The sequence below is a fragment of the Macaca nemestrina genome, chromosome 2, assembly GCF_043159975.1.
Source record: "Macaca nemestrina isolate mMacNem1 chromosome 2, mMacNem.hap1, whole genome shotgun sequence".
Lineage (NCBI taxonomy): Eukaryota > Metazoa > Chordata > Mammalia > Primates > Cercopithecidae > Macaca > Macaca nemestrina.
The window spans coordinates 13796887-13815397 of NC_092126.1; the positions used below are offsets into that span (position 1 = coordinate 13796887).

General features: G+C 40.7%; 1 long non-coding RNA gene across 1 annotated transcript; it reads right to left on the reverse strand.

Moving 5' to 3' along the window:
- Window positions 1–651: 651 nt before the first annotated feature.
- LOC105470919 (uncharacterized) lies at window positions 652–12771 on the reverse strand. The gene is made up of 6 exons (XR_011619565.1): window positions 12446–12771; window positions 9124–9297; window positions 8474–8581; window positions 7250–8196; window positions 1554–2041; window positions 652–1146 (listed from the first exon to the last, which is right to left on the reverse strand). It is a non-coding gene; the product is annotated as an uncharacterized lncRNA (long non-coding RNA).
- Between the last annotated feature and the right edge of the window lie 5740 nt (window positions 12772–18511).

Below are 18511 nucleotides of genomic sequence, written 5' to 3' on the forward strand. Positions count from 1 at the left end.
TCAGGCATTACCTCCTCCAGAAAGCTTCTGTGACCCCACTAAGACTGGGTGGGTGCTCCTGAGCTGTGATTCCACAGCCCACCCTCTAACCTGTGTCTTGTCACTGTCATGACCTCATCAGGAGGGAACCCATAATTGTGTATTCATCTCTACAGTGAAGTCATTTTAGGGCAGGATTGTGTCTTATTTATTATATCCCTGTCACCTCATAAAACACATAGCACTTAGTAGATCATACATGAATAAACAAATAAATGTCCAAGCCCAGTGATGCCCCAGGGATGTGTAGGCAGTTGTCAAGAGAAAGATGTTTATGCTCTATGTAGCATTGCAGATCTTGGGGGAAGAAAGCAGTGTTCATGCCCACTAATGCTGGTTCTTTCCAGACCAATCATTAAAGTTCCCATCAGAAAGCTTTTAACTAAGATGTCTGACAGCTTCCTCCAGGATACTATGGTATAAGACTGGGTGCTGGATTGAGGAAAGCCGGGAGGATAAGAAGGCTGCCATTCCTTTTCATTGACGCTATTGAGAAAGACTCTGGTTCAATGAAAAAATATATATATATATGTATCTTAAATGGAGTTAATTTGTTTTTCCTTTTCACACAAAACTGAAATAGGGTTATTTTCTTAATAGCTTGTGGCAGCTTGTTTTCTATAGCAGCTCTTTAAATTGAGCTCATATGGTAATAATTTACTTCAAAGCAACTGAAGCAGTTGGAAAAAATACTGGATGAGGAAAATGAAGAGAAAGGCACTGGCCAGAAGAGCCAACTGAATCCCTCTTGCTTCCTTCTGAGATTGTTTATCATTAAAGCACAATATCTTTCTTCCAGACCTGGATGATTCAAACGAAGACACAGTAAGCCAGCAATCAGCTGAACAATACTCTAAGCTAGAAGATCTATTTCTTATGGTAAATGTGATTTGAATCACTGAAGTTTTTAAATTCACCTCAGGATGCTCTCAGGCCATGCTGGCAGTAACAGGAAAATTCCAAGCTATTTGGTATTCTCTCCCAAGTGAGTTGGGCATCATTATTACATGATCACTGTTGTTATTTAACATTCAGTGAATATCTACAGGAGTTGGGCACTGTTCAGATTCCATTAAAGACAGCTCCTGTCTTCAACCTGTTTGCGTCCTGGAATGACAAGAGAAAGAAACACATGGAGTGAAATATAGGATTCTAGGATTCTTGACATGGCTTGCATGCTTGGTTGAGCATGGCAACTTCCATCGGGAGAGAAATTTCTCTCCCCAAAATACAAGTGACCTCCATACTCAAACCATCTTACAGGTGAGTATGAGAGGCCAGGTAGGTACTGCGTTCTTACTCCCACAGTTATTACAAGTTAAGGGGCCTTGCACCACTTTAATTTGTAAAGGACAACTTGTTACCTTTTTCCTTTGCTTCTGGCAGATAAAATGACCCCTTAGACTTAGCATTTTGTCAATAGAGATAGCTAAATAAGGCAATCTAATGATAAACAGGACAGTGGCTAGATAGAATGCCAAACCAAGCAGAGGAGGAGAACCTGGGTTACTCACCATGGGGTCACATATCAATTTAATGACAAGGACTGTCCAGGTCTAGAATTCATAAACAGCTACTCCTCTAACTTCCAACCACCAGCCCTCCACTGATAACGCCTACCAACACACACACTCTAAATAAAAAAGAAACAACATGAAGATTAGAAAAGGAGTTAGAGGAAGTAGCAATTTGGAAGACTTCATCCATATGTTTGCATTTCTTGTCTGTGTATTTGGTCTCTGAACAGCTTGAGAAAAAACGAATTTAGTCCATCCTCAGCCTTACCTCATTAAGATCCCAAAGTGGTCTAGAACAGGTGTCTCTGGATCTCGTTTCATCTCATTAAAATTCCAAAATGATGCAGAAAAGTTATAGATATACATCTCTAGACTTTATCTCATTAAAATCCCAGGGTAATCCAGAACAGAGTGGCTCCAGAAGAAAAGGATTTTCTGAAGTCTCAGAAGAGATAGTTTTCCCCATTGAGGAATGCATGACCACTCTAAAAAAAAAAAAAAAGAAAAATAATGAGTGGAGCCACAGGGGCAAAGTTGGAGAAAGGAAGGCAGTGGGCTCCTTTCTTGTTACATAAAGTTCTGTAACACAATCCTCAATTTGGAAAGATATCTCCAGTTCTAGGGTTCATCTTTCCTTTTGGTACCTATACGTTAGCTAAGGTCACTTTGGTTTTGAAAATCAAATAAAATTGTCTTGATCTCATCTGACACGCTGTGGGAAACCCATGCCCTGCTCAAGGTCTCACTGAATTCCCTTGCATCTTTATTGTTCTCAAAGTCACATGAATCCATGTTGGCTAGCAGCTCTCCGTCTAACTCTCACCACACTCTCTGTGCTTTCTACTTTGACCCAGTGGTGAACACTTTGACTTCTCCAAAGCACCATTCCTAAAACATTGTGCATTGTACGCTTTTACTGATTCTTCAGAGTAAAAGCAGGTGAGTATTACAGTGCATCTAAGTACAGACTAGCAGACAAACCTGGATGTTAGACAGCTTAAACAGTGCCTCGGCAACACCAGCTGCATGCCCAAGACGCACACACCTGTCACAGGGGGTTTTCTCCTCAAGCCCTTTGGAATTTTGTTGGGCTGCTCTTTCATTTTCCAAATTCTTTTTGCGTCTATCTGTTAACAAGGCTACTTCCAGCCCTCCAGATTTTTTTCTTTTTTTAAAGCTTTATTGGCTGGGCGCAGTGACTCATGCCTCTAATCCCAGCACTTTGGGAGGCCAAGGCAGGTGGACTACCTGAGGTCTAGAGTTCGAGACCAGCCTGACCAATATGGAGAAACCCCATATCTACTAAAAATACCAAAAAAAAAAAAATCACTGGATGTGGTGGCGTGTGCCTGTAGTCCCAGATACTTGGGAGGCTGAGGCAGGAGAATCACTGAACCTGGGAGGCGAAGGTTGCGATGAGCTGACATTGTGCCATTGCATTCCAGCCTGGGCAACAAGAGAGAAACTCTGTCTCAAAAAAAAAAAAAAAATATATATATATATATACACACACACACACACACACACACACACACAAACAGAGAGAGAGAGAGAGGTCTACTTGATACACAAAATAATGTACATATTAAATATTTATGTTTTGATGCATTTAGACGTATACCTACACCCATCATTGTAATGAAAGTACTAAACATAGCTATCCCCTCCAAAAATTTCCTTCTTTTGTGGTGTGTGTGTGTGTGTGTGTGTGTGAAAAACTCTTAATATGAGATCTGTACTCTTGACACTATGTTGTTACAGAGGCACTATATTGTACAATAGATCTCTAGAATTTATTCATCTTTCATAACTAAAACTTTATACTGAATTATTTCTTTTCATTTTTAACACAGGGCAGTTAAGCTGCCTACAGCTTTCCCCTGCCACACCAGAGGGCCCATTAGGACATTATCTTTAACAGTTCTGAAGCAATAAATTTTTCTCTCAACCATACAATCTCCATTTCCCAATCACTACCCTAGCTCACATTTTCATTATTTCATGCCTAAGGAGGATTCTTCCCTGCTTCCAGTCTTTTCCTCTTTTAATTTAATCTGATGCTAGCAGATGCATTTTCTGAAAACCTGTTTTCATGCAGTCAACACTCCCCCCCTTTCAGACACCTTCAGTCACTCCTCACTGCTACTCTCATTTTCAAAACTTGATTTTCTAAAGGGAAATCTTGAAAGGCATGAAAATATGCCTCAATATATCACCACCAAAAGAGAATCGATGCTGATCAAAAAATAAAGCTACAATTAATGCATCATTAAACAGGAGTTGTTAAGTGCACAGAGGTCAAAAAAAATCCAGTTATGTTTCCCATGCACAATAATTAATAACACAAGATATCTGTGGCACTTCACATGCTTGGAACACTTTATAGACACAGGCTAATTAATTACACAGATAAAGATATTGCAGGTCTTTCTTTTGATATCAGTGGGTTCATTAAATTTGACATCTGGTTAACAAAGTAGTGTTTTATACTTCTGCATTCCTGAGTCACAGAAATGTCAAAAAGAGTTAGCCTTCACCCTTCCTCCACTTTCTAGGAACCTGTGGGAAGGAAAAAGTCTGTGAGGGACACTCAGACACTCATGAGTCATTGCTCTTAGAAAAGAGTTTGGGAAGGGCTGCCCCAGTTTCAGCCAACCTCTACCTTAGAGCTCACAGTTGCCACCCTGATATCAAGCCCCTGGATGTAGACACCAGAGCTACCCCTGCCCAGGACACCACAAGATGGGGTAGAGGTCTTCCCATAGAGGTAATGATACAGGTGGGGATTGAGACCCCTCTATGTGCTCTGGTTATCAAATAACTCCCCAAAAGAGAAAATGCCAGGACCTACATGACAGGCCCAGATCTCATTCCATTCATTGTCTCTGACTCACTGTCATCCCTGCCTAGCACACAAACCTGTGCTAGGATTTGAACTTTCTTCTGTGAATTCATTCAGGAAACTTGAGTCTGGATGTACAACTTTAGAAATCTAGCTCTATCATGACCCATGAGACAGGGGTCTCTGGTCCGCCTTGGGTGCTAGGCCCGTAGAAGCCTAATTTACCTATTAGACAAGACCTGAAATATTGCACATTCCTAATGAAAACTGTTGGAGACAGTCCCCCACCACCTTTGCCTAATTACCAAGCAGTGTAACAAGGCTTATGCAATTTCAATGCAGTGTAACAAAAGCACCACCAGGGCCTGGCGTGGTGGCTCTTGCCTGTAATCCCAGTACTTTGGGAGTCCGAGGTGGGTGAATTACTTGAGGTCAGGAGTTCCAGACCAACCTGGCCAACATGGTGAAACCCATCTCTACTAAAAACACAAAAATTAGCTGGGTATAGTGGCAGGCGCCTATAATCCCAGCTATTTGGGAGGCAGGAGAATGCTTGAACCTGGGAGGTGGAGGTTGCAGTGAACTGAGATCAAGCCACTGTACTCCCACCTGGGTGATGGAGTGAAACAGAAAAGAAAGGAAAAAAGAAAGAAATAAAAGAAAAGAGAAGAAGAGGAAGGGAAGGGAAGGGAAGGGAAAGCAAGGGAAGGGAAGGGAAGGGAAAGGAAAGGAAAGGAAGAAAGAAAAGGGAAAGGAAAGGAAAGGAAAGGAAAGGAAAGGAAAGGAAAGGAAAGGAAAGGAAAGGAAAGGAAAGGAAAAGGAAAGGAAAGGAAAGGAAAGGAAAAGGAAAAGGAAAGGAAAGGAAAGGAAAGGAAAGGAAAGGAAAGGAAAGGAAAGGAAAGGAAAGGAAAGGAAAGGAAAGGAAAGGAAAGGAGAAAGGAAAGGAAAGGAAAGGAAAGGAAAGGAAAGGAAAGGAAAGGAAAGGAAAGGAAAGGAAAGGAAAGGATTAGCAATGTGGTGCAGGTTGGATCATCCCATGAACTTGGTCAAATTTTAATAACTTCTATCAACTCTAAGAGCCAACATCATATTGTGGAAAAGCTTGAACTCTAGCCAATTGACACTGGGTTAAAATCGCAAGTCTGCCAAGATGAAAGGAATACATGAGTTTGAAAGTGCCTGGCATATAGTAACTAGTAGGTAGGGGTATTTGTTTAGTGTAATAACGTCAATTGCCCTTACTGTTACACTAATCAGGACTGTAATCATGGTACCTGCCGTCCTAAGATAGTACTAAAACAGAGACTTTTGGCAGAGCATATTAAGAATTAGTTTTATTTTATTTCGATGGGAAACAAAGGAAAGATTTTGACAAGATCTTCTCCAATTTTTTTAATTCCACACTAATTGCTCCCACAATTCTAGTGCTTCCCAGTACAGCTCCACAGCCACCCATGTAGTCCTTTAATGTTCTAAGAATGACAAAATCAGATTCTTGGACACCCTTTTCCAGACTTAGTTTTTGTTCCAGAGAGGGTGAAAGGGGTATATATTTTTTTTTAAGAAAACATAAGTCATGGTGCAATTGGCAGGTTTTACCCTGTAGTTCTTTTCTTTAATTTTTAATCTTTGTTGGTACTTAATAGGTTTATATATTTATGGGGCATATGGGATATTTTGATACAGGCATGCAATGCATAACAATCACATCAGGGTAAATGGAGTATCCATCACCTCAAGCATTTATCATTTCTTTGTGTTCAAATATTCCAATTATACCTCATTATTTTAAAATGTACAATAAATAATTGTTGACTGTAATAACCCTGTAGTGCTATTAAATACTAGCTCTTATTCATTTTATCTAATTATATTTTTGTACCCATTCACCATCCCCCCTTCTCCACTACCCTTCCCAGCCCCTGGTAAACATCATTCTACTCTCTATCTTCATGAGTTCAATTGTTTCAATTTTTAGCTCCCACAAATGAGTGAGAACATGCAAAGTTTATACTTCTATGCCTGACTTATTTCACGTATCAGAATGAATGTTCTCCAGTTGTGAAATGGATAATCTTGTTCACTCCCCTGTACTCTTGCCTACAAGAGGCCATAACTGGATTCAACACCAATCAGCAGGAAAGGAATGGTATGGAGGAACTTCATTCTTCTTTTAAAGTAACAACTCCTAGAGAGTTACTGGGAGTGGAAGCAAAGATTGAAAGTTTTCTACCTGTTCTAAGTGCACTGAAAGTGATAGATTAATGTAATATTGGACCTGTATACTATGACAAACTCTACTGCGCAACAGCACAGCATCCTTATAAGATGAGGTTTTCAATTCTTGTTTTACAATTGGAAAAACTTGGACCCAGAATGAGGATTCAAAAGAGATCTGAAGAGTTTGAAGCCCAGTACTTAAACCCTAGATTATAGGGAAATAGTTACTTTTCTCATCATCTCCCTTTAGAGAGAGCCAGGTATGATCAGAGAGCATTTCCTAACCTGGAGCAGCTGTGGTCTGGGAGCAGGGGATTAACTGCATTCAGAGAGGAAAGGATGAAGTAAGAGCCATGAGTAAGGCCAGGTGCTGCTGAGAAAAGTTCTTTCCCCATGTCCCAGCCTTGAGCTCCATAAGAGAGCTCACCTAGCACAGACAGAGGAGCTAGTGGCAAAAACAATGCTGTTTTTCACCCACTCCTCTTCTTTTCTTCTCAGAAATGCAGCTAGACATTTCCAGGCATCCCCCGCAGCTAGGTGCAGTTATGTGATTGAATTCTATGTGGGCAGAATTTATACATGCCACCTCTAGGCGAGATCCATAAGGCCACCTTCACAATCCTCTACACACCTTCTCTCTTTGTCTCCAAGCCAGATGCAGAGGATCCAGTGGAGGTCTGAGGATAGAAGAATCTTGTGTTCCTGAATGACTGCATGGAGCAGAGCATTACCATCCTGGCACCTGCACTGGACTATGACATGAATGAGGATAAACCTACACTTTGTTAAGCCAGGGATATTTGAGAGTTGTATGTTATAGCACCTAGCACACCCAAATGCAGACCTTTACTTTTTATAATTTCACCACTTAGACAGGGGTTTTGGCCTCTTTAGCCTTTCTTTTCACTCCTCTGATGAGCCCTTGTTGTCTTTCCATTGCTCATTAGCACTTCTACCACAGCCTGTGTTGAGAAAATTAAAGAAGATGAAATTTAAATCAGTCAATTTTTTCCTTGTTAGCAGCTCTGGTCCTATGAGAAAACAAAGAAAAAAAAACATTAAAAGTTCAATGGAATCAGAGAGGAGGTTGAAATTGTTGCTGAAGATGAGGCATGAACATTATCTGTAGATTTCAGTTTTCTGTTTCTCTTCCCATAATTAATCAACAGCTGATTCTGTTACCAGGTAGCACAGTGTGGAGGGTCACTGCTTTCTAAACATTTGTCTACACTCCTTCTGGGCAGTCTGAGTCTTCATCCCCCATGAAACCTCTCCAAGATGAATGTTGACAGCCACCAAATATGGGAAGATGTCTCCACATGTCACTTCTGCCTCAGCTTCAAAGCAAAGTATCATATGATGCCATCAATGACAGAATGCTAGAAATCATCTGGTCTTACTCGGTCATTTTGCATAGAAGTAAACCAGAAACCCAGAGAGGAAAATTGATTTTCTCACAGTCACACAGCAATGTCTAAGACCCAGGTCTCCTGCTTCTCAAGTTAAATGTTGAAAATATAATTTCAACTGTTTATTCAAACTGTTTAATTTCAAATTTTGAAAATAAAATGTCAAAACCTGTGGAAAAGATGAGAAAATAAATTTAATGTGTGTTAAATGGCAAACAAAGAGTACACTAAAATATCAGGGAAGGTCTGGAAAAGGGTCAGGCATCTCTGCAAATAGCATTGTTCAGATATCCAGGAAGGGAAGGGAAGGGAAGGGAAGGGGAGGGGAGGGGAGGGGAGTGGAGGGGAGGGGAGGGGAGGGGAAGGGAGGAGAAGGGGAGGGGAAGGGAGGAGAAGGGAGGGGAGGGGAGGGGGAAGAAAAAAGAAGGGCAAGAACATTCTGTTACCCAGAACAACTACCCTCTGTAAAGTCCTGGCCCCTGTGTTGGCTCCCCTGTGGCCTTCAGCAGCGGTACTTCAGCAGCAGTCCTCCTCCTGTGGACTTTGTGCTGAATCTAGAGCATAAGAGCAGGGCCAGGTTATGCTGTGTGGGTTTGACTGTCCCCAGTGTTAGTATCCACATGGAAATTGACATCAAATGCATCTTGAGCCAGAAATGACACTCCAGAAGCAGCATCTACAGGATACATATGGATGGAGGACCCCACACTTCACTCTAAAGTGGGGAGTTTAAATTATTTAAATTTAAATTTAATCATTTTAATTAAACCCACCCTAAAGAAAGCCCTGATTAGGAATCAGATCTGAGGGTGTCAATGGGTTCACTTTAACTGACCAAATCTAAGAGTCGAATCCTCTGATATTTAGAACCTCTTGCCCAGGACCAGATAATATCATTCAACTCTATCCCACTCATCCTCACATCCAAGAGTGCCAGGCACAAGTATTGGAATACTGGGGAAATGACACTCCAAGGCCTCCTTTCACTCCTGGGTTCCATTTTTTTTTCCAAGAAAAATGTCACTTATCCAAATTTTAGAAAAGAGTAAGGAAGAAGGATGACTCTTAGTATAGGGCTAAACTAAATAAATTCTACCTCCTTCAGGGTCCCTCTAGTATCTCCTTGAATCACCAAAATTCTCATTCACCATCTAGATTCCCGAAGACCCTTGATCAGCCAGAGTTCCATCAGGATTCAGAATTCATTTTAGATGGATGGTGCAGATCCAGAGACTTTATGGACGGACCACTTACAGAGGTGTGGGAGAGGCTAAAGAAATAAACAAGAAGTGTTATAACATTCAGAGACTAGCAAAGCAGAACACCACTAGAAACCCCTAGGACTGTCAAGGCAAGGGATGAAAATAGTGTTACTGGAGCTCTGTGAGAGCTGGGTTGGGGAAGGGTCACACAATAGGAGGTATGGCCATGGAGTGCACAGCTACATCCAGACGCTTGAGAGTGGAGGCAAGAAGGAGGCAGAAAAGAATAATCTGGCCTTTCCCTCCTCCTGTTCTCCAGGACAGGGCTTACCATTGTCCCCACCTAACTGGAAGCCAAAGGGCATGGGAGCCCACTGAGACAGTTTATGTAGATCAGCATCCCAGGGCACAGAGCAATACAGAGAAGAAGGGACAATGTGAGAGGGCAAAAAAGGAAGAACCATCTGAGATCCCTTCCTCATTGTGCCCCCCAGGCTCATCTTTGCTTCTCTTTCCAAAGTCTTCCAGATCCAAAATTACCTGTTTCTACTTCTCCAATTTAAAACTCACTTTCCCCTTAAAGTAGAGGACCCCAGCTATCTTGAAGAAGAAAGTAACTAATTCAGGCTAAGATATGGAACCCTTTGATGCCTATTTCAAGTACAATTTAGTGTATCATGTTTTCAAAAGCTAAATGGAAACCACGGTGCTTTACTGTCATTACTTCAACCTCCAATTCTCATTATAGACATCAATAATCAATTACAGTTTCCTCTCATACTGAGCCTGAATACAGCATCAGAATCCTTCCCAACACAGTAGTCCAAGCAGTCACTACTAATCGACTGCAGTTTGTATTTGAGTTTTTGAAATTTAGACCTTCTAGACTTCCTTGCTATAAATACTTCTCTGATAGAATTTTAGGTCCTCTGTCAGTAAATAATTGAAGATTTAGAAAGAGACTTATTTTTGGATGTACAACTGCTTGAAAAGAAAAGCCCAGTTTCCTAGGATTCCTTGGACAATGAAGAATGGGGTCCTCGGATGAAATTCATGGAGGACATCTGATGAAGTGTCCTCCTCCCACCATCAGCATTTAATCTTAGAAATGCTTCCTTCCTCATAGCCCCTTAGGCCCTCTTTTCCCTCCCTAAACTGGTCTCCTCCTCTCCTCAGGGATTGAACTACAGACAACTGAAGCATTGATCCAAAATCTCTACATTCCTCTGCCTGTGTCCAAGAAAGCCATCTTCACAACCAGCCTTGCTCTGAGATACCTAAGGGTCACTGTCTTAGCATCACCCACTCCTAGCAGGATATGAGCAAATAACAAGATGGGTAAAACCTCATGATCAGAAACTGCTTAGCCTCTCCCCAAACTCAGATCCTCCTCCTAGGCCCACAGGTAGACTTTATCCCCAGCATCTCTTGTCCTGGGCATATGACTGAGTAATACCCAACAGAAATAGGAATCGAAGATTTATCCGACATAAAATCATCCAAAGCATAACTCTTTTTTTCACTTTCACAGTCATCTTGGCAGAAGTGTTGAAGATGGCAGAGCCAAGAGAGGAAAGGAACCTGGGCCCCTGAATCGTTACTTAGAGGAGAGCAACCCACCAATGAGGAACATCTATTTGGACTTTACACATATGAAAAATAATCTTCTGTCTTATTAAGCCTGAGACTAGAGGGATCTATCTGTTATCACCATTAATGTATCTTAACTAAAACACACTACTTTCTCAGATACATACATGTCAACCAATTGAACTCTGGCCCTGTATACTCTAATTTCATTACATGCTGACTGAGAGGCACAGTCCACTTATCAGAAATTAAACATTTGAGTAGTTTTAGAGGGACATTGTTTTCTGCCCATAATTCTTAGGTATCAGACAGCCAACCCAACTGAAAATACACAGATTTTTAAAAGAAGAAAACCTTTTATCCCTGGGACTTTTGTTGTTGTAGCCATTTTGTACAGCGTCCTAATGTTGGTTTCCTCTTCCTTCAGGAAAAGCCTCACTGGTGGGTACCAGTGGCAGGAATGGCAGTAGGGGGAGAAGCAGAATCCATCCTCATCAATTTCAATTTGCATGACCTGGAGGCTCCATCCTCAACTCCCAGAGCGGCTGTGTAACCAATGCCTATCCACTGGACACACTAAGTGGTTCAGTAGGGAAGCTATAAGCTAAGCTGGTTCAACCAGATTGAATCTCAAGATTTGTTGGAAATGCTAAGAAAAACCGTTCCATTTTTTCCCACTGGACTGGACCTTAGGATGATGTGGTCCATGGGCCTCTGTACAGAAGTTAAGAATGGAACCAACCCAGGTGAAGCAGCACAAAAGAATGGTCCTGGTAACATGTTACTCTAACCCCTGAATCAATCCCTGAAGACTGTTCAGTTATATGCATCAGAACTTCCTTTCTTTGTATCACCAGTTGAAGCTGGGAGTTTTGCTGCCTGCAGCACTGCAACAGAATGACCGTAGCTGGCTCAGGTGCCTTCTCCTCTTGACAAAAGACTTTGTCCTTACTCAGCAAGAAGGATGCAGCTGAATGGCTCTTATTCTAATTAGGGTAGCTGAGCAATCTTTAATTTGGCACCTGGAATCTGCAGTTGTTACTGTTGCAGAAATATCATAATATTGGGCTTCAGAAGCCAATTGCTTCTTTATTGTAACTGCAATTGACAATGGAGAGGAGTTGATTTACAGCAAAGAAATTGACAAATATCATGGGTCTACTCTCTGTCCTGTGTTGAGAGATTTACCTTAATATAATCCTTACAAAAATCTAGACAGGCAGTTATTATTATCCCCATTACATGGATGAGCAAACCGAGTTCATGGCAGATCCTCCAGCTAAAGTATTGATTTTACAAATGAATAGATACTACCAGAGACTCAATACTCAGAGTGGAAGGAAACCTGAATAGATATCACCAGAACACAGATTTAATTCCAGCTCTGCTCTTTTTATTGTTTCAACACTAAAGTGGTCACAGGAGCACTGCCCTGCTACCTCAGGTGGCTCTTTGGAAAATTGAATATTCTGATGGTACCAATATGGCAGAGCCAGGATATGGGCACCACCCATATGGGCTCCTTCACCCCCATTGCTAATGAGACAGGATTTTGAAAACAGCTTTGTGAATACTGACAAAGAAAGATAAAGTAGGCCCTATCTCCTCCCTCAGCCTATGCCTTACCATAGGGCACACATGTACAAGTGGTTCCCACCTCCTGGCTTGTCTGTCCTTTTGTACAGAGAAATTGCAATGGTGCAGGAAGGCCAGATCTCCATGGGCTTGAAATCTCTCCTCAGAGTACTTCACAGATTTGTTTTGAGCCATTGCTCTCAAGGAGTGTAGAATCCAGTGGGAGCCATGCAATAAGCAAATCGTTACACACAAAAAATGATGATAATTGCCATGCCCTGGGTAGGTGTCTATCTAGGAGACCTGATATGATTGGGTGGAGTTGAGAAAACATTAACCACCCTTAGATTAGTGAAAGCTGATGACTTATCACAATAGGGAAGAAGAGAGTGGACAGTGGATAGCAGATAGAGTACCTGAGTTAATACTCAGTCCATTTTAAAATAGGACTTTCAAGTTCCTATCAAGGCAGTTGTCATATCGACAAAAGACACATTTTCTATATTTCTTGACCCCCAAGGGCTTGGAGCTGAATTTTACCACAAGCCAAAGAAAAGAGAATAATTCAGGATATAATAAATCCCTGCCCCACGAGAAGTACCAGCCTTTCTGGTTTTATGCTGAGCGTGGAGAAGAGAAATAGATGGAGAAGAAAACAGTCAGAAATATGTGCCCTGGCTTCCCTCCAGCCTGACATCCCAGAAAGTTTGTGCATGGTAATAATCTTATAGTTAGAGACCATCAGGCTAGCACCTTCCTAGATCATAGTTTGAGCAGAGAGTCCTCCACTCAGCATGTCGCAAAGTCCAACACGGCAAGGGAGTGATGGTATAACGTGGATGGAGGAAGTTATCTAAGTACACGGCCTGAAGTGGCAACTTTGACTCTTTGAGGTTGGTGTGCAGTAAGCAGGGGACACAAAAGACTTTGTGTGTCTTGATGAGAGGATATGGATATATCAAGAACACTTGTGAACCAATTGAGCTTGGTAAAAACAAATGGTTATGGAGAACCAGTACTTTGTAATAAGACTTCAGCTTCAGGGAACAGCATGCACCCTGAAAAGTCAGATGAGGTCACCCATAACCAAGTAGACATCTCCCAGTAGCTCAAGAATTAGCCTGATTATCCTGGTTTCATGGCAAAGGCCAGGAAGAACCCAGGAAAAGTACAATGCATTAGAGGGTCTCTTTCCAACACTATAAGGACACATAAACTACGCCTCCCTCAAAATACCTAAATACCATCTTTGGAAATACAAAGAGAAAGGGAACATTAATAGGAACTGGCCTATTCCTAGAAAAATAGTGAGTTACCTCAATAATATAGTTTAAACAGAGACTGACAAGGATCTCTGACAAGTGTATTTTGCAACTCTAGCAATGGAGAGAGAGAGAGGGGACAAGGGCACATGATTAGCATGAGGTCAGTTACAGAAAAATGAAGATGATGCACCCTCTGCATACTTGAATAGAACTGTGTGCATGCACTAACCCATGACCAATGTCACCATATCCCTCCTTTCCAGCATCATGGAGGTCTCGTTGATTCTTTTCATTGTGTTCTAATTTCACACATTCTACTATATTCAGTTATTATTACTTCATGTCCCTAAAGTCATTTTCTTATATTCTTTTTTTGTTTGAGGAAAACACTTGAAGTAATTATGTTCAAATTGGCTACATGGGTGGTAAATATTTTGAGTCCTTGATTTCTCAAAAATATCTTTAATTGAAAGTTTGGATGGAGACATATTCATAACATGAGATTTGTCATTTTATTCCCCCCAAAAATTATTTTACTCTTGCTGGTGAACAGTCTGATGTCAAGCTGATTCTCACTGCATCACAGGTAACCTGCTTCATATTTACAGAAATTTGGGGGACATTCTTTTTATTCCTGGAGTGTTCCATTTAGCAACTATGTTGCTGCTAAGTGTGGATCTCTTTGCTCAGCATCCTGCTCAGTGTGATTTAGGGCACTACACACAATACTTTCTTACTTCAATTCTGGGGAACTTGCCTCTATTTGCCTTTTTTTCTCCTCACTCCATTATCTCTGTTCTCTTTCTGAAACTCTTAATGGATGAATGTTAAACTCCTCATTCCTCAATTGTCTGTACACTGTTTTTACTTTCCTAATAGTGAAAACTGGATATGACCTACACTTTTAACAATAGGGGAATGATTAAATCCATCATTACACATTTGTTGGTGAGATATGCAGTAGTTTTCAAAATGATGATTTATAAAATGAAATCTATGTGGATACACAATTTAAACAACAAAAAATAGTAAACCACAAATGTACTTTTTTAAAAAGCATCAGGAAAAATAAAATTGTAATCTCAGACTATGAAAGGACTTTCTGAATATGATAAAAATCCAGACTATTAAGGATAAATTGGTTAATTTGAACACATGCAGTTTTATATTTGTTTTACTTTCTGAAGGTTAAAACTTACAAAAGTATACGTTAAAAATGTACACAATTGTACACATTGCTGAATTTTTACAAAGCAAACCACGTGCGTAGCCAGCACTTGAAGAAAGAGAATATCACCAACACAGAAGGACCCTCATGCTGCTTCCAGTCACCACCACCCCAAGGGTACCTTTTGATTTTCTTGGCTTTAATGCCATAGGTTAGTGCTGCCTGGTTTTGAGCTTTATGTATATGAAATAACACGGCATGTACTCTTTGTGGCTGGCTTCTTAAATTCCCTAACTTCACGCTCACGAGATTCATCCATGTTGTTGTGTAGAGTTGTAATATGCTCGTTCTCACTGCTGTATAATATTCCACACATAAACACACTCCAATTTATGTCCATTCTACTGTTGATAGGATGCTCTCTTTAACTTTTGTTTTTCATTATGGGAGATGTTCTTGATTTATCTTCCAACTTTGGTCTTTAACCTTGGCGTTTCTATTTCTTTGTTAGTCCTTTGATGTCTTTTTTCCATTGTATGAACACATTTTTAGTTTCTAGGGATTCCTTTTTTTTACTAATGCTTGTTCTTTTTTTCTTTTCTTGTACTTTGTAAAAATAGAAACAATATCCACCTGCTTCTGTTTCCAAGGAAATTAGAACTTTTAAGTTCTTTTATTATATCTCAATGCTCTCTCTTTCTTCAGAAGATTGCTCTGGGTGGTGGTGGCTGTTGTTGTTGTTGTTGTTTGTTTGTTTGTTTTACAGAGTGATCTTATTTAGCTATCACAGTTCACTGCACCATCAACTTCTCAGGCTCAAAGGATCCTCCCACCTCAGCCTCCTGAATAGTTGGGTCTACAGGTGCACACTACCATGCCCGGCTAATTTTTAAATTTTATGTAGAGGCAAGGTCTCACTATATTGTCCAGGCTAGTCTTGAACTCCTATGCTTGAGCGTTCCTCCCATCTCAGCCTCCCAAAGTGCTAGGATTACAGGCAAGAGCCACCATGCCCAGCTGCTTTTTAATCTTGATCTTTCTCTTTTGTGTTCTTGGTTTTCCTTAAATATCTAGTGATTCTTGGTTGAGAGTTCGTATTCGTAGGAGCTAGATTTCCTTTGCAGTCAGACAATTCTGTTTCCTCAGCCGGCTTCTCCATAAGTGGGACAACTGAAAGCAGGCTTCTCGTGGGGGCAGGGCAGGGGAAATGTGGATGGAGATGGTTGCTGGTGACAAGCAGCCTTCCCTGTGTGGTGCATGGGTAGGGAGCTGTCTGCAGACTGAGTCCTATATAAAGAGAGCTTGGATTTCATAATAGAATGCTTTCCTGGGTGAAATTGCTTCTTGGTGTCCTTGTTTCTCTCTTTCTAATGTTAATTTTGCTGAGTTCATTTCTGATTTGCTCAGCTTTTCTTCGGATCCTCCAAACTGCAGAAGGATACCTTCCTAGAAAGACCATACACATTTTCTTTAGACATTAGTTCCTGCATTTTGTGCTGCTCCTACCCTCACTCATATGCCCTGCACATAAGGAAACATGAGATAAAGAGGGACACCCCCAGAAGATTCAGCTGTTCTAATTTCAGTTTTTTAAAAGTTAAGAACCCTGGTGATCACCCTATGGCCAGCATTTTGTATTGGTCGGCTTTGACCTCAGAGCTTTTTCTGCTCCTCCTTTGAGAAGACTGCTCTCATCTCTGGTGTTTCAGGCTGAAATTTCTCCCATTCTGTCAACTCTGTTAAACTGATCATACCTGTCTTTTATCATCCAGGATTTTCCTAAACTTACTGTTTTACTATTGCCTTCTGTCTTTGTCTTCCAGCACTGCTGTGTTTAAATTATTGTTTTAAAAATCTCCCCTTGTCCTTTTATGGGGCTTTTGGGAGATAGGAAAACTAGCTGTATCAGTCTGCCCTCTTAAATCTGAAACCAAATCTGCATTTTTATAGGTCACTCCTGTGGAGGTAAGTAGAATAAGTTGGAGAGGGACAAGAACAGCTTCAAGAAAGCACGATTGTAATAATCCAGGCATGATAAGTCAGGTCCTTAGGTTAGAATGAGGGCAGTATCAATTTAGAAGAGTGGAAAGATTTAATAAAAATCATGGGAGTGAAATCAACAGGATTTGGTGAGGGATTACACATGGGAATTGAGAGTAAAGCTTCAAAATGACCCCTGAAGTCTGGAGAACCAGCAGACAGAGACACAACATTAACCGAGAGGCACTTAATAGGGAATGTAGTAGTTACTGTTGTAGCTGTTACTTTGCTATTATGAAGAGGTGACATTTTAATATATCAAAACATTCCTGATTATAACTTAAATATTCCATAAACTGAAAGGTACAAAATATTCAAGTTGAACCCAGTAGAATAGTCTTTGCATTTCCAGAGTCATCCTTGCTGATGAGATGCAACCAGGACTCACTAGAGATTTTACCAGTCAGGCTCAGAAAATAGGCAGCAATAAATGCCAGAAGGCTTAGACTTTGAATTGTGTCTTGGGCTACTAGACTGTTTAGACCATGTCTCCTGAACAGGTTTTATGGTAACTTGTGTAAACTTTGAGAAATGGAGCATTTTGGGTACAAGTTTAATCTTTTTATTTCCTCTGGTGTACTCCAATATAATTACCTTCATGTCAATAAATGCTATATTTTTATAGCATACAAAATCTGAACTGTTATATTTTGATGCTCTTGGCACTCCATATGGAGGCAGTCTTCAAAGATGCTAACATCTGATTTCAAGTGGGAAGGAATAAATTAATAGTATATTTCCAGAAGCAAGAAAAAGTGAAAACTGAACTCAGAGGAGGTAGTCTCCAAGCCTAGAAGTCTTGGCCTCATCACCACATGCTCCATATCCCCTTCCTTGAATGCCTACCAGCTCCTTGGCTGCTGTGTGATCACAGCAGACTGAATGGTGATCTGAGGAAGAGTGATTCTATGGTAGCAAACATCTTATGAAAGAAATGCTGAGCACACATGGGCTATTTGTAGAAAAATACCGGGGTTTATTTGCAGTATCTTGGTTGTAACAACACAAAATCGTATTGCAGAATAGGCCAAATCAAAAGACTGGACTCATTTTGTTTTCTGTGTATGAATCTAGATTTTGAGCATCTAGGATGATTAAAGTACCTATAAAATTCCAGCCATGTCATAGCATTGTTAGATCATATTTATGTCTTCCTCTTGGTCAGATTCATGAGGAAAATGAATTCTAAGAGAGTCAGAGTACCTCAAAGAAGACAGAAAAGACATGAGGCTTTACTGGCAGGGGAAAAAAAGCATCAAGTGCTTGGTTGGGAGAAAGGAGGGAAGAAGGGAGGAAGTTTAATAAATGGAGAAAGACGTGCTCAAGACCAGGGCTGAGGCCCTGGAAAATGATACCTACCTTTCCCTCAGTACTTTATAAGCTTATAAAGCACTTTCACTGCAATAATTTTATCTTTGTTTTCTGGGACACACAAGGGAGGGTATATTATCTCCATTTTATGGGAAAATAAGACAGAGATTTTAAAGAAGCATGCCAAGGGTTTCACAGCTAGCAGTTGAGGGAAGTTCCAGGACTGCCAAATTCCAGCTTTGTGCTCAGTTTTGTGCTACTGAAAGACTGCAGTCCTTCATAATTTTGTACAGGCTACAATCATTCAAGCAGGCCAATCAACCTTCAGCCTTA